Genomic DNA, 10955 nt, shown 5'->3' on the forward strand with positions numbered 1-10955 from the left:
GTTTCACAATGTTGGCCAAGCTGGTCTCAAACTCCTGACCTCAGGTGATCCACCCACCACCTCAGCCTCCCAAAGTGCTGGGATTACAGGCGTGAGCCACCACGCCCGGCCATGCCTAGTGTTTTTAATGCTATTGACCACTCCTGTGCAGCCAGCCAGTCCAGTGAGGCTGAGGCTGGATCTCGGGAGGCACTGGGCTGAAATCATTTGAGGAACAGCGGACCCCTGACTGATGGGAGGAGGGTCAGTTTCTGGAGAATCTAGTGGAGGTTGGCCACCTTGAGCTTGCCTCCTGCTCTCCTGCTTTAGAGCTGTGTGACTTTAAGGAACTGACTTAACCTCTCTGAGCCTCAGCTGTTGCATCAGGAAACGGGGCTAACTGTAACCCTCGCTTGGTGCTGTTTGCATTGAGGATTAAATGGGAGGATATAAGGGAAAACTGTGCTCTGCCTGTAGTGAAAACTGAGTGTCTTGTTTGCTATATCCCAATGACTAAGACAGAATAGGTGAGTGGGTAGTACCCCTGCAACCCCGCAAAAATCACTTACGGGAGGAAGATGGCTGGTATGGGAAGGGGAGGATACTGTGTGTTGGACAGGAAAGGGGAAGCAGGAAGACTGTCTTTTTGGAGATCACAAGGTACATAATAATTCATAGGTAACATTATTGTTACTGTTCCTCTCTGACATGAATGTCAGAGTGTAGAGGGCTTTGAGGATCACCTAGCCCAAGCCCCAGTTTAACCTGAAAAGAGACTGGCACAGGGTGGGGATGCAATCTTCCCAGTATCCCTCACCGTACCAGGGGCAAGGCTGGCATTACTCCTGCTATTATTGCCACCATCCCCTTATGTGAAACCCTAACATCATCCTACTACTACTGCAAATCAATTAAGGAGTTACCATGTTTTAGACACTGGGCAAAATACTGCATGTACATCCTCTCCCTTTCAGCTTTACGAAAATGTTAAGATGCAGGTGCAGAAGGAATGTGAGCTAAACCCCCTCCTGCTTCTTCTGAGTTAGTGTCCCTGTGCAAGTTGTGCCACTTTGAGCCTCCATTTCCTCATCTGTGGAATGGGAACAGCACCACCTGTCCCCGGGGTTCCAAGCATCCAAGGGGCTAAGTGATATGAAGTACTGATGCCCAGTACTGGCTCCATGAATGTCTGGGGAATCTGGAGGCTGCCTCTTGGCTCCTGACTTCCAGCCCCAGCCCCTGCACCCCACGCCACCAAGGCCTCTGTCAGTACTGGTTGTTCCTCAGTGCAATTAGGTAATTAGGCCAAATTCAATTACACACCACACTCCCAGGTTTGTCTGGGACCCAAGGGGGGCGTGGGCTCCCCATGTTGAGGGGGAGCAGCAGAAGCACTGGCTTGGTTCCCAGGGCTGGATCTTCCCACTGTGCCTCCCAGAATACTGCCTGCATTGCAGCTGGGGAAACTGAGGCAGGGAACAGGCAGCGTTGCTTGGCCCCTGCCTTAGTCTGTTCAGGCTGCTATAGCAAAATACCTTTGACTGGGTAACTTATAAACAATAGCAATTGATCACTCCCTGTTGTGGAGGCAAGATCAAGGCTCTGGCAGATTTGATGTCCAATGAGGGCATGCTCGCCATAGATGGCACCTTCTGGCCGTGTCCTCACATGGCATAAGGTGCAAAGAGCGCCCTCAAGCCTCTTTCATAAGGCACTGGTCCCATTCATGAAGGTGTATTCCTGATGACCTAATCCTCTCCCAAAGGCCCCAGCTCCTCATACCATCACAATGGATTAGATTTCAACACGTTAACTTACAGGGGCACAAATACTCAAACCACAGCAACCCCAAACCATAGCATCCCCAGGGCTGAGATCACCATGCCTGATTTTTTTCCCTTCCTGGAGAGCTTCACCCCAGACTGCTGGCCTGCGGCTCACCCTCCCTTTCAAATTCATCAGCAGGGACCTGGCTCCTCATTCCCTGGAAAAGCCCAGATTGGTAGGGAGGTGGGGGCGGGCCTCAGCTGCCCTCTGCCACCCCTGGATTTGTGGCAGTTTCCCATCCTAGCTGCAGGCTGGCACCCAGCTGCTGCCCAACACTTTGATCAGCATATGGATCTTTTGGGAGAGCAGGGGCTCCAGTGGAGTTGGGCAAACCAGAGTGTATATATGTCTTTAAGGGACTTGCCGGGGGAATCAGGCGCGAGCAACCCAGGCCAAGGGCGGCAAGATGGCCCTCCTGGAGACCAGGCATGACACTTCTATGGACCACATCATTTGAGGCCTTGAATGCCAATCTAAAAAGCTTGAACTTGATCTTGACACCCCTGAGGAGCGAAGGAAGGTTTTAGACAAGGGATGATGTCGTCAGATTTGCCTCAGCAGGTAGAGGAGCGACCTGGGTGCTAGAGGCAGAGAACACAGTTTGGAGGCTGGTGCAGTTGCCAGCACACGAGTTTGCTGGGGTGGAAATGTGCCGTGTGTGGAGGGAGAGAAGCAGAGGTGACTCCCCGACAGTGCCTCGTGCCCACGCCCTTCCCTAGGCCTCGGAAGCTCAGATGGTGACGTGGCTGTTTTATGCTTGACTCTTGACTTACCAGTTCTGAGGATGGTACACAGCACCTTTCCCAGGAAAAAAGTCTTAACTTTGGATTTCATTCTGAAATGAAAGTGGTTTTATGGAATTTTTCTTATAAGTACAAAAATAATACATACTATGTATAGGACAATCAAGGAATACAGAAAATTATAAAGAAAGTAAAGCTGACATCCCACCACTGTGGAGTAACTTGGTGAATATCCATTAGTCATGCAAGAAACATTTAACATACTTAATGGATAAATGTACTTAACAGATAAACCGCAAATAAATGTAGGAGAATGGAACCATAGAGGGCCTGCTACCTTGGAACCAGCGTCTTTGCCTTGACAAAATGATGTGTGTTGTAGACCTCTTGCCTGGCCCACCTGTCAGCCTACTCCGGCCTTTACAAGGAATTAGCAGAAGTCAGTTCAATAATGACATTTCTTCTTGGAGCCTACCCAGCCACACTTGGGGAGGCCAGCGCCCCCGGCAGCAAAGAGAGGTATGGCATCTACACTAGATGTCTTTATTTGGGGAGAGGGGATTAGGGTCCAGAGAGGGACAGTGACCTGCACCTGGTCACACAGCAAGCTCCCAAGCCCCTTTCTGGGTAGCATCTGTCTCAGTTGGGGACTTGGCCTCCTGGGCCAAGGAGCACGCACTTCTGCGAGCTCAGCTCTGCAGGTCCTGATTTCAACATCAGGCCTCCCACTCCTTGCCCTGCCCTGGCGGCCACCTTTGGATTTCCCCCAGACATTCCTGTGCAGCCTGTCAGCTCATGTCCAGAGCCCCTGGAGGTGGGGGATACCTGGGACCACACTGGGGAATGAAGGAAGCCGCTGGCTCCCCTCGTCTGCCATGGACCAGGAACAAGGCGTTGGAAAGGAGCAGGCACCCGGAGAACCTCCTCTCACACAGAGTGATGGTGAAAGGAAGGCAGGAAGGTCACACCAGGTGATGAAGGACTCCTGGCAAACTTTCATGGACTTGAGAGGTTCCTAAAACTGCGCAATTACTGCCCAGAGCACACCGAGGTGCTGGGGCTTGCTTCTCAACCACCTTTCCTCTTCTTTTACCTCTCCTAGCACCCCACAGCAGACCTCAGAAGCCATAGGCCCACCAGTACAGGGTCCTTTCTGTAATTCTCCATCCTCAGCTCATACGCCTCAGGTGACAGGCTGCTCCCTGCTACTCCCTGGCAGCCCTGACTGTCAGAAATTCCTTCCTTCTTTTGAGCCCAAATCAGGTTCCCCCACCCATCTTCAGGATGCACGTGACTCCCACAGTAGGGGAAGGAAAGAGCCAACAAGTCCAGATCTAGCCCTGACCTCCCTGTGAGTAGGAGGTACCGAGTAGGGTGGACCCATCCCATCAGAATCCCACACTGTGCTGGGAAAAAGAGGCAACTGATGGACAACAGTCCTTTAGAAGAGCATATCTGCCTAGGGCTTTACAGTTTGCAGGGCATCCCCTGGACGCTACAGTTGGCAGGAATACAGTACCAGGAGAGACAGCTTGGGGCCCAGGAACAAGCCAGGAGTCTGGGGTTCTAGTCCTGGGTCTACACCTAATTTGCCATGTGACTGGAGGCAGTCACCACCCCCTCTTTGAACCTCAGTTTCCTCATTTGAAGAGGGAAACAAGGGCCTCTTTACTCAGATGTCGATTGAGCTGGCGATTCCAAATGGATAGGTAGAGGCTCTGTCAAGAAAGGGGTTGGAAGGAATAGGCCACACATGGTTTCCAGGCACAATGGGTCTGATGGTGGCTGGGACACCTGGTATTGCAGCCCTGCCTGGTCCTGCAGCCTGAGCCAGAGTGTGTGAGTGGCCCCAAGTCTTTTCCCAAAGCGAGCCTCACTTCCTTCCTCTGCAAAGTGGAAGCTTTGTGCTCAGCTACCTTGTGAGCCTTTGTCTGGGAAGCATCAGGAATGGAATTTGGCTGCTCCAGCCCAGACAGGGAGGTGTGCTGCACAGCCAGGCAGGCAGACAGACAGTCCAGCAGGAAGACAAATTGCATTTCCAACTGCAGGGAGCTTATGTCAGTCCAACCCTGGGGCCATCCGGAAGCCCCCATCAAAGCTGTGTCCTGGGAGAAGCAATGAAACCCCAGGACTGCTGAGGCACGGACATTCGAGCTGCCTTTGCCTTCCCTTCCCTTCAGAGGTGACTCCAGGAATCAATGGGAAGATTCATTAGAGACCTGGGTGGCAGGCTCCCCACCACCTCCGGCAGCCCCTTTGTTAACCAGCCTGAGCTTCCTGTCTGAACAGGCTGCCTGCCCCTGAGAAACAACCCAGGTTCTAGGAAGCAGGTTGGAGACCTAGGCTCTGAGCAGGGCAGCAGGGCCACCACACACCCTTAGAGGCTGTGATTGTTTGCTGTGCATTCAATCATTTCTTGGTTCACTCATTCATTCAGGCAGCTGGTCCTCGTTTCATTCATACAGCTAATATTTATCAAGCATCTGCCTGGCATATTTTAGATACTGTCAATATAACACATCCAAAACAGATGAAAGTCCCAGTTGACATGGAGCTTGCCTTTTAGTGAGGGAGACAGCGTTAAACAAGGTAAATAATTGAAATACACCAGCCGTAAATGCTAAGGAGAAAGCCACGTCAGGAGACTCACAGGCATGTCAGGAGGGGCTTAGTTGTGGTCAGCATGGTGGAGGCGGCTTCCCGGTTAATGGGAAAGCCTGCAGGAGGCAGGGATGTGGGGATGGAGCCGGGGCCACCTGGAGAAGAGCATTCCTGGCAGAACCCCTGGAGGTGCATCGGGTGCATTCACAGCTAGAAGGGCAGCGAGGCTGGACCAGAGTAAGCCGAGGGGGACTGGAGGGAAATGAGGTTAGAGAGATGATGGAGGCTGGAGGCTGGGTCACGTAGGGGCTCAGCCACAAGGACTTGCATTTTACACCAATGGAGGCAGAGCAACACGAGGAAGGGTCTTCAGCGAAGAATGTTTTGTGACTTAGGTTTTAACAGGATCGTCTGTTGTCGTTTGCTAAGGCTGCCATAACAAAGTGCCACACAGCTGGTGGCTTACACAATAGCGATTCACTCTGTCACAGTTCTGGAGACCTAAAAGCCCAGAAGAAGGTGTCAGTGGGGCCAAGGCAGAAGGCTCTAGGGAAGGATCTTATCCAGGGTTCTCTCCTTGCTTCTGGTAGTTTCTTGGCTTGTGGCAGCATAACTTCAGTCTTCACGTGGCATTGTCCCTGCGTGCATGTCTCTGTGTCTAAACTTCTTTTTATAAGGACATTAGTTCTGTTGGATTAGGGCTCATCCTAATGACCTCATCTTAACGTGGTCATCTGCAAAGGCCCTACTTCCTTCCAAATAAAGTCACATTCACAGCTTCTGGGGGCTAGGACTTCAACATTTTTTGTGGGAACCCAGTTCACTCTAACACGATGGCTTCTCAGTTGGTCTTTCCTAGAACCTGGTGTTAGGTGGTCTCACCCTCATTTTACAAAGGAGGAGGTCGAGGCTCAGAAAGCCTAACAGCTCGTCAGGGCCACCAGCTAGTCAGAACTCCAGAGCCTCAGCCTCCAAATCCAGGCTCCTCCCTTCCCTCCGCAGCCCCTCTTGTTAGCCAGGAGAGCATGGCCAGTTCCTTCCTGTCTCCACCCCAGCCCTGAGGGCAGCCCCAAGCCCTACCAGGCTCCCCACCTACCTTGGTAGCCCAGGGCTGAGCAGGCTCCTCTGAATGCCCATTTTGTGTCTGGTTCATGGGTCCCCTCCCCTCAGAATCCTGTCTTCTCCAGCCTGGTAGTATGCTTTCCTGGAACCCCAGTAACCCTGCCCTTATAGAACTTCTCAGAGGTCCTGAGTGGAGGTGTGGGGCATGGGTTGGTATTGTTTTCAAAATGAAATGATTATAGGATTTGGGTGGAAGCCAAATGCAGACTTCTGGGAATGCAGCCTGGGTCCAGGATAAGTGACCCTGCTGGAGGGTATACCCAGGAAGGGGAGCGGGGTGCAGTGGCAGGAGGCTGAGAGGCATGGAGGTCTCGCTGTGCATCGTGCCCCTGTCCTCCACTCAGGTGGAGCCCCAGCAAACTCGAAATGTCACACGAATGCTTCCAAATGCATAGATGCTAAATTCTAAAAAGAAACACATGAAGCAGGAAATATTTCAGTATTTGTAATGTGGTATGAGGGAAAGAATATAAAACAGAGTTGGGGACATGAGCTCTCATCACAGCTCTAATTGGCTGTGTGACCTGGAGGTCACCTTCCTTCTCTGGATCCTAGAGTCCCACCTTGGGAATATGTGATGGTTATCACTGCATACTTTTGAACTGGATTGCCAAGTCGTTTAAACCCTTGGGCAAGTTGTCTAAACCTCCCTGCGCCTCTGTTTTAGTTTCTGTACAGTGGAAATAGCCCCTATCAGAAAGGACTGGTAGCGAGGATTGTTAATACTTGGAAAATGCCTGGAAGTGAGCCTGCCAACCAGCAGGCTTTCAGTAACTGCGAGCTGCATATTACACCAGGAGAGCAGAGGCCAGGATCCTGCTGGGGCCTCCAGCTCTGTGACCCCGTGTGTGGACACGGGTAGGGTTCTGAGGTCTGGTGGGGACGCCTGCATTGGCCAGGAGCTCAACTGCAACTGTGCCTTTCATCTTAAAGACTAAGTGAAGACTTGAGGAGGTTGACCAGGATGAGGGAGGAAAGAGAGGGGGGACAGAGAGAACAGTGTCATAAAGACATATGAAAGTTTGTTCCCTGACCCCTCGGAGATTGTCAGAAGCCCCAGGAGGGGGTCTCTGGAGGCAGAGGCCCTGAGTTGTCTCATGCCCAGGGCTGCTGTTTGAGCCTTCCTTGGGCAACTGAGCTGGCTGTGTGACAGATGCTCCATGGCCAGGTCCCCAAATGCCCACTCTGTGCCCTGCACTCCCATGCGTCCTGAGAAGGACCAGGGATGTGAAGGTGGATGGCCCCGGCAGCTCCCAGGGCCTGAGCTCATGCCTGTCATTCTCACATGAACACGTGGCTGGGGCCTCCTTGTCCACCTCACCCTCCCTCAGAGTGCCTACGCCCGCATGGGTGACATCTCCGAGTCATAGGATCCTTGCTCAGCTCTGCTGAATCAGCAGACCCTGCCTGAAGAAGAGCTCTGTGGCTCAGAACCCGGCGCCCAGCAGAGCCATCCCTGGCTTCATTGTTCTCCCTCTCCGCGGTCAGAGGGAGCTTAGCTTTTGTATGCTGGTCTTTCCTTGCTAGTGGCCTCTCAGCCCCCAGCCCTCCCACTATACAAAGCCTTATACAGGAGGTGACCCAGCCCAGAGCCACTTTGACCCCTGGGTGACCTACATTCTAGGTGGCTTGACTCTTTTTACTGGGCAATGCTGGGACAGGATCCAAGAGGCCCATCCCTCTGGGGGTGAACAGGGGAGCCCTGGAGAAGGCCCCTCTCTGTGTCGCCAGCTAGACTGAAAGGGTCCCCTCCTGCCCCCACCCCAACCCCAACCAGTTGGTCTTGCAGAGGTGGGTTCTGCATGGCAGGCTCCTCCAGCTGGGTAAAGCATCCTCCCTCCCCTTGCTCTCCCGAGCAAGCTACCACCGCCTTCCCCACTGAAGCGCCGTGATTTATCGTCGGCTCCTCCTCGCCAGGGCCCACGGCAGGAGGAGTTCAAACACCCGCGAGAAAAGCCACCCGCTATTGATCCCCGCGTCAGGCCTCCCTAGCGCTGGCGGGCATTCATCAAGGAGCCGCGGCGCGGGGGCTGCAACTCGCCCTTTCTTCTTCCTTTCTTCTCTCTCTCTTCTCTCTCCCAAGTCATTCCCCCAGGGCTATGCCCCCCTTGCTGAGGTCACTCAGAGAGCTCACCGAGTGCCTGCGAGCTGAGGTGGAGAGCGCCTTTGTCTGTGGCCTCTTTGCTGTAGATCCTTATCAGGGGGGTGGAGCGGGCTGCTTTGGGCCCCAGGCTTTTGAGCAAATCTTTGGAAGTTGGAGAAGTGGAGTTGGAACTCGGAACAAGTGGAGAAAGCCCTCTGAAGCAGAGACTAGTTGGAGTGCCCATATTTCTGTAGACCCGAGGCTTGTAACTAGAAAGAGTTTGCTAACCAAATGGGCCGAGAGAGCCTTGAAATTAGCATCTGAAAACCCTGGCGTTGGCCTGGAGGCCTCCCGTGCAGTCTGGTGAATAGATGCTTGAAAACAATTTGTTTTCCTAATTACGTAAATCTAGTGAAGAGTATTTATCTTTTTTTTTTTTTTTTTTTGGCTTACCTGGGGAAAGTCTAAAACCTTTGGTCTCCAGCCAGAGGAGCGTATATTAATTCTCTTCTCCAGCCCCACTCTATGACTTCCCAGAGTGGGTCCCTGGAAGAACAGGGAGATGGGGTAGGGAGACTGGCAGGTTGTCTTATTAAAGTTTCCTGAGCAGTGCCACCAGGTCTGTGTCCCTCTGGTGTAAACCTCTGCTCAATTCCAGTCCAAATTCTGGCTCAACCTACCAAAGTGGTTTTGCTGAACTCAGCTTCTGGGGCTGGCCACATGGTACCAACATATACAGGATATTTCAAAAATGAATTTGGAAGTCCCAAACATGCGAGTCTTTGGTGGCTCAGAAAGCACTAAGGATCAGATTAGAATAGTGAACTGTCATTGCACAGAATGGGGAAGGGGGTGTGTTCTGGTTATTTCAGATAGTGGCTCTTTGGATTCTGGATAATGGAGGTCCAAGTGCTGACACTGTGTAAAACCAGATTAACGGTAGAAACCAGATCTTAGGTACATCCTAGGTGTTCTCTTGGAACACTTGAGCCATATTGTCCCACCCCATCTGTTTTCTGGGTGTCACTTGCTGAGCAGTGGGCTTTAGACTAGGTCAGTCATCTGGAGGATCTGCAGTGGGGAGATGGGCGAGTCTTCACTGGACCCCTGCCTGCGGTGCTGCTTGGGAGGGCAGGGCCCCAATGGATGTCTCAGTGAGTAAATGACTGTCCCCAAAGAAGCCTTACAAGGAGATAAGATGGAGGTGAGAATGAGCAGAGCCTGGACTTTGTGCAAAGCTGAAGGGAAGTCCTTCCCCTGGCTGCCCTGGGGTTGGCCTGCCAGTAAGGGGATACCAATTAATTTCCCTTGCAGGGAGCTAGTTCATGTCCACAAGGCGCAAGTTATGAAGTACGAATTAATCCATTTAACCAGCTCCTTGGAGGGAAAGCCCATGACAACTGCATTTCCAAATGCCATCCTGAAAGTGATATTTCAAGTGGCAGTGGGTGGGATTAGAGCCTGCTAAGGATTTATGTCAAACAAGGAGCAAGAACATAATTTCTAGATAAGTGATTTGTCTCAGCCACTTCCAGGGCCGGCAGGAAGGTTTAGGGGCCAGCCAGAGGCTGAGGCTGAGAAGAGGGGATGGAGTCAGAAGATGCCACCTCAAAGGCCAGTGAACCTGGTCAGCTCCCAGTGTTGGCCAGGGCAGCAGGGCACAGCAGTGCAATACAGAGGACATTTTAAAGACAGTCAATGGCTGCCCTTCTTTGGGGATGAACGATGGGGCCTCACTTACCTTCCTAATTGTTTGGGGCAGTTAGGTCACCATATAAGCAACTTTCACGGACAGGTGGGTGGGACTGGGGGAGGGAACTATAAAATGCAGTTTCTCCCGAGGGGGGAATGATGACAGGGAGTGCCCACGAAAAAGGGAGGGGCGAAAATCTCTGGAGGTCAGACAGCAGGTGGGCTTCCAGGGGTGTCTAAGGGGCACAGGGGTGGGGGGTGAGCAAGCGCTCAAAGGCCGGAGCCCTTGCGACAGACTGGCTGGAAGGAAGAGGTCTCGGCCACCACAGGATGCAATGTCAGGAAGGCAGCAGCTCCCGGGGCGGGGCAGGGCCGCGCGCAGCCGCCCCCGGCTTCCCTCCTGCCGCCAGCTCCTGGTCACAGGAACTCCCCTAAGTCGGGGAGCCGGAGCGTACGTGCGCGTGTTCACCCTGTCCTGGGCCCCTCGCTCGGGGAATCCCGGGGGTGTCAGGGCACCCAGGGTCAGGGAAGTAAGATGCCGGGCCGCCTACCTTCTCCACCCCGTAGCCCGTTCGGAAAATCCTTTAAACCGAGATTTAATCTGGATTCCCAGCCCCGCCCTTCCATCCCCTCCCCCCCGGCCGAGGCCCCCTCCAGTTCAGCTCCCTCCTCCACCCCCTCCCCGCCGTGGACCCTCATTAGCATGCCCACTTGGGAGGATTCGCTGAGGGGCGGGAGACACCCGAAGTCATCCACCGCCTGCGCCTTCCCGGCGGCCTCCTCGGGCGACAGCGCTCCTGGAGCCCCACTCGCACAAGTGTTGCTTCCAATTAATTGCCTAGGTGGGGGAAGGAAAGGGGCCTGGTCGCCGCCCCCGCCCGCAGGCTGGAGCGCTGCTCGTCGGGTCG

General features: G+C 53.3%; 1 protein-coding gene across 1 annotated transcript in view; it reads left to right on the forward strand.

Annotated features, from left to right (window-relative positions):
* The window catches only part of ZMIZ1 (zinc finger, MIZ-type containing 1), a 193652-nt gene that overhangs the window by 113923 nt on the left and 68774 nt on the right, over positions 1–10955 (forward strand). The window lies entirely within an intron of this gene.

The sequence above is a fragment of the Mandrillus leucophaeus genome, unplaced genomic scaffold, assembly GCF_000951045.1.
Source record: "Mandrillus leucophaeus isolate KB7577 unplaced genomic scaffold, Mleu.le_1.0 Scaffold15, whole genome shotgun sequence".
In the NCBI taxonomy this organism is placed as follows: Eukaryota; Metazoa; Chordata; class Mammalia; order Primates; family Cercopithecidae; genus Mandrillus; species Mandrillus leucophaeus.